The 5,742-nt window shown below is 50.0% G+C and overlaps 1 pseudogene; it reads left to right on the forward strand.

Annotated features, from left to right (window-relative positions):
• The first annotated feature begins 2,421 nt into the window (after positions 1 to 2,421).
• LOC145853732 (uncharacterized) lies at positions 2,422 to 3,040 on the forward strand (annotated as a pseudogene).
• Positions 3,041 to 5,742: the final 2,702 nt, after the last annotated feature.

Here is a 5,742-nt window from a genome sequence, read left to right on the forward strand (position 1 = left end):
CTGGTAACCCAAATGCTACGGACACGTCCCCACCAAAACATAGTGCAATTTCTGAGAAGAAAAAACATAGCCGATTTTCTGACAAGAAAAAACATAGTCATTTTTCTGAAGATTTTTTGAAAAGCTATATAATTCCCTCTTGCTGTATCTCATTGAGTTGGGCCCTTAGGATGGTGCTCTAAGGGTGGGTATGGAGGTCCCTATACCCTCTATAAGTATTTAAAACCGTTTTTCAAAAATGGTTGTGGTAACCCAGAATAAAACCAGGTGCCAGTTTGGACTTAGTGCAATTTCTGAGAAGAAAAACATAGAATATTTTCTGAAGATTTTTTCAAACTTCCATAAATCAGCCAGGCCGGCCCCCATTGACTTGGGCCCGTAGTAGGGTGCTGTCAGGGTGGGTATGGAGGTCCCTATACCCTTTAAAAGTATTTAAAACAGTTATAAAATTTCACCCCTGGTAACCCAAATGCTACGGACACGTCCCCACCAAAACATAGAATATTTTCTGAAGATTTTTTGAAAAGCTATATAATTCCCTCTTGCTGTATCTCATTGAGTTGGGCCCTTAGGATGGTGCTCTAAGGGTGGGTATGGAGGTCCCTATACCCTCTATAAGTATTTAAAACCGTTTTTCAAAAATGGTTGTGGTAACCCAGAATAAAACCAGGTGCCAGTTTGGACTTAGTGCAATTTCTGAGAAGAAAAACATAGAATATTTTCTGAAGATTTTTTCAAACTTCCATAAATCAGCCAGGCCGGCCCCCATTGACTTGGGCCCGTAGTAGGGTGCTGTCAGGGTGGGTATGGAGGTCCCTATACCCTTTAAAAGTATTTAAAACCGTTTTTAAAAAATGGTCCTGGTAACCCAAAATAAAACCAGGTGCCCGTTTGGACTTAGTCTCTGAAGCGAACTGAAAAGTTGGCACTTTGTAACTTTTTTGACCAAAATCTGAAATTTTCAAATAATGATTAAAAATACTTCCTGAGGGGCTAGAGTTCCCAAATTTTGGCTCATAACCTCTCTCGTGATGGGTAACAATTATCCCCTGTTTATAAAATGTCGCATCTACAGTAACTATTTTTTTCTGTTCCGGGAACTTTTTTCCGAAAACTTCAAACTCGATTTTCTATTATAAATTTTTATGGAAAAACGGTTTAAATTATATGGAAATGTTCGTTTATATGTGCCATTTCGTGCAAAAAAAACCCCATCAGGATTGGAGTTGTACTTTTCGATTTATTCAAGTTTAAAGTGTTTTTTTTATGGTCCGGATTTTCATACGGGAGAACGGGGAAAAAAATATACTGTGTGAGTAACACAGTGAAGATCGGTAAATTCCGTATTCCCGTCTTTACACAGTCATGCCCGTGTGGGGCAGACAGGTACCGGCGCGAAATCAGAAACCTGGTTTTTGACAACACGACTTCCATGGCCTAGAAGCTCGGGGATAGTGGCAAACTACTAGTCCGATTAAATAAATGCGAAACGGACACTTCTGAGGGTTGCTTGTCCCTCGGAACCATGGTAGTTCGGTCCATATCCCCTCGGCGACCGATTGATGATTACTACTCATGCCGAATAGGGAGAGCTTTACGGACACTTTTGAGGGTTACAAGCCCCTCAGAACCGTGGGTACTTTGGACCATATCCCTCTGGCGCCCGATTGGTCCTAAGTATTGATCCGATTTTCCCAGCTTGGTGGTGGGAGGATATTGAGCTCTGTCTTGGACAGGTGCTCTATCCCAGCTATCACCTTGTGGGTTTGGGTCCTCCATGACCATGGTGCTTGTCCCATGAATGTGTCTGTCCCTAACTTCCAACATGTTGCGTATCCATGGTTGTCCTCTGTTGTCGAGCCTGTTTTACATCTTCTGACCGATTTGCAATCTATTTCCACCTGGGAGGGCCCCTGTCGGCCGGCCATTGGTCGGTGTTCAGACGGACGGTTCCTCCCGCCCCATGTGGATTTGCCTCTATCGGGGGAGCCCCTGTCGGAAACGGTTATCCCCGTTTTGATGACAAGCTTCAGCCGCGCTCCGTTCGTGCGAGATCTAGCCGACCCGTCTGTCTCAGTGGCCCTACATTGGTGTTCCGGTTCGGGGAGTGGAGTACCCAGGTAGCGATGCCTGAGGATGACGTTCACCCATGCCGTACCGGCGCCAGAAACACATGTATTTCTCAAACCCTGTCTTTTAACAAAGTTGATGGCGTTCCGAAAAAAAACCCTCCAGCTAAGACAAGATACCTGATTAAGCGGTGCCCCGGCACCTGTGGCTCCGGCCATGGGCAGTTCAGGGCCTCCCGCTGGGCGCACGGTGGATTGACCTAGGGCCTCCTCCCCTCACGGGATAGGAGTGGTCCCTGGCTGTTCTCTGCTTAGTGTGCTCGGGTACAACCTCTATGTTGTGAGTGGCTACCTGGTTGATCCTGCCAGTAGCATATGCTTGTCTCAAAGATTAAGCCATGCAAGTCTAAGTACACACGGCCGGTACAGTGAAACTGCGAATGGCTCATTAAATCAGTTATGGTTCCTTTGATCGCTCCAACGTTACTTGGATAACTGTGGCAATTCTAGAGCTAATACATGCAGACGAGCGCTGACCTCCGGGGATGCGTGCATTTATCAGACCCAAAACCCATGCGGGCCAATCTCGGTTGCCCCGGCCGCTTTGGTGACTCTAGATAACCTCGAGCCGATCGCGCGCCCTTTGTGGCGGTGACGTCTCATTCGAATGTCTGCCCTATCAACTTTCGATGGTACTTTCTGTGCCTACCATGGTGACCACGGGTAACGGGGAATCAGGGTTCGATTCCGGAGAGGGAGCCTGAGAAACGGCTACCACATCCAAGGAAGGCAGCAGGCGCGCAAATTACCCACTCCCGACTCGGGGAGGTAGTGACGAAAAATAACAATACAGGACTCTTTCGAGGCCCTGTAATTGGAATGAGTACACTTTAAATCCTTTAACGAGGATCCATTGGAGGGCAAGTCTGGTGCCAGCAGCCGCGGTAATTCCAGCTCCAATAGCGTATCTTAAAGTATGGAATAGAGAGAATAGCTTCTCACCTTGACAGGTGTTTCCTCCTTAGTAGGAGAGAGAGAGAATGGCCTACACACATTGACAAGTGTTTCCTCCTTACTAGGAGAGAGAGAGAGAGTAGCTATTCACCTGACATATGATTTCTCCTTAGTAGGGGATAGAGAGAATGGCCTACACACATTGACAAGTGTTTCCTCCTTAGTAGGAGAGAGAGAGAGTAGCTATTCACCTGGCATATGATTTCTCCTTAGTAGGGGATAGGGAGAATGGCCTACACACATTGACAAGTGTTTCCTCCTTAGTAGGAGAGAGAGAGAATGGCCTTTTCACCTTGACAGGTGGTCATCCTTAGTAGGAGATATAGAGAGTAGCTATTCACCTGACATATGATTCCTCCTTAGTAGGAGATAAAGAGAATGGCCTAGACACATTGACAAGGGTTTCTCCTTAGTAGGAGATATAGAGAAGCTATTCACCTGACACATGATTTCTCCTTAATAGGAGATAGAGAGGAGGGCCTTCTCACCTTGAGAGGTGTTTTCTCCTTAGTAGGAGATATAGCTATACAGTGGGTGTTTCCGGACACCGACAGGGCATACGATCAGGATCCTCCACAGCCCTGGTTCCGGGGGCCCGGGGAGGAAGCTATGGGAAGGAGATAAACCGGTGTGGCCAAGTAAGCGCCACAAGCGCAGGGCAGGCGAAGGGTAAGCGGGGAGGAAACCACCTGGGAGGGCCCCTGTCGGCCGGCCATTGGTCGGTGTTCAGACGGACGGTTCCTCCCGCCCCACGTGGATAGCCTCTATCGAGGGAGCCCCTGTCGGAAACGGCCCCGTCCTACTGACAAGCTTCAACCGCGCCCCGTACGAGCAAGATAAGGAGGGAGAGTGAGCGGACATTTTTCCCTCGAGAGGGGACTCCGGATGGGAAAGAGAGAGAGAGAAGGGCCTTTCCATTTTGATAGGAGATATAGAGAATAGCTATACAGTGGGCGCTTCCGGACACCGACAGGGCATACGATCAGTATCCTCCACAGCCCTGGTTCCGGGGGCCCGGAGAGGAAGCTACGGGAAGGAGATAAACCGGTGTGGCCAAGTAAGCGCCACAAGCGCAGGGCAGGCAAAGGGTAAGCGGGGAGGAAACCACCTGGGAGGGCCCCTGTCGGCCGGCCATTGGTTGGTGTTCAGACGGACGGCTCCTCCCGCCCCACGTGGATAGCCTCTATCGAGGGAGCCCCTGTCGAAGACGGCCTCCCGTCTTATTGACAAGCTTCAACCGCGCCCCGTTCGAGCGAGATAAAGAGGGAGAGGGAGTGGACATTTTCTCCTTGAGAGGGGACTCCGGATGGGAAAGAGAGAGAGAGAAGGGCCTTCCCATTTTGATAGGGGATTTCTCCTTAGTAGGAGATAGAGAGAGTGGCCTCCCACATCGAGAGGTGTTTTCTCCCTAGTAGGAGATATAGAGAATAGCTATTCACCTTACATATGATTTCCCCCGAGTAGGGGATAGAGAGAATGGCCTTTTCACCTTGACAGGTGTTTTCTCCTTAGTAGGAGTCATAGAGAATAGCTACTCACCTGACTTATGAGGTATCCTAGTAGGGGATGGAGGGAATGGCCTACTCACATTGACAGGGCTTCTCCCTAGTAGGAGACATAGAGTATAGCTATCCATCTGACTTATGAGGTATCCTAGTAGGGGATGGAGAGAATGGCCTACTCACATTGACGGTGTTTTCTCCCTAGTAGGAGACATAGAGAATAGCTATCCACCTGACACATGATTTCTCCTTAGCAGGAGATAGAGAGGATGGCCTACACACATTGACAGGTGTTTTCTCCTTAGTAGGAGAGATAGAGAACAGCTATTCACCTGACATATGAGCTCTCCCTAATAGGAGATAGAGAGGAGGGCCTTCTCACCTAGAGAGGTGTTTTCTCCTTGGTAGGAGATATAGAGAATAGCTTCCACCCGACTTAGGAGGTATCCTAGTAGGGGATGGAGAGATGGCCTACTCACATTGACAGGTATTTTCTCCTCAGTAGGAGATATAGAGAATAGCTATACAGTGGGCGTTTCCGGACACCGACAGGGCATACGATCAGGATCCTCCACAGCCCTGGCTCCGGGGGCCCGGGGAGGAAGCTACGGGAAGGAGATAAACCGGTGTGGCCAAGTAAGCGCCACAAGCGCAGGGCAGGCGAAGGGTAAGCGGGGAGGAAACCACCTGGGAGGGCCCCTGTCGGCCGGCCATTGGTCGGTGTTCAGACGGACGGTTCCTCCCGCCCCACGTGGATAGCCTCTATCGAGGGAGCCCCTGTCGGAGACGGCCTCCCGTCTTATTGACAAGCTTCAACCGCGCCCCGTTCGAGCGAGATAAAGAGGGAGAGTGAGTGGACACTTTCTCCTTGAGAGGGGACTCCGGATGGAGAGAGAGAGAAGGGCCTCCTGCCTCTCCCTCCCCTCAATGCGGGTGGACTGGTCCTAGCCCGGTCCCCTGCTACTCCTCCTCGCCTGGGATGTGCCCGACTGGCTCCATCCCCTTTCCCCGTTAGGCACGGCTAAATGACGCACCGATGGGCGGGTGTGTAGGCCGCCACCGAGGGGGACTGGGGGTGTCCAGTGGACCGGGACTTCCCGAAATGGTCTCACATTTTTAAGCGGCTTGAGTATCGCCCCGTATCCTCGCGCGGCACT

Source organism: Salmo salar, chromosome 08 (genome assembly GCF_965601325.2).
Source record: "Salmo salar chromosome 08, fSalSal1, whole genome shotgun sequence".
In the NCBI taxonomy this organism is placed as follows: domain Eukaryota; kingdom Metazoa; phylum Chordata; class Actinopteri; order Salmoniformes; family Salmonidae; genus Salmo; species Salmo salar.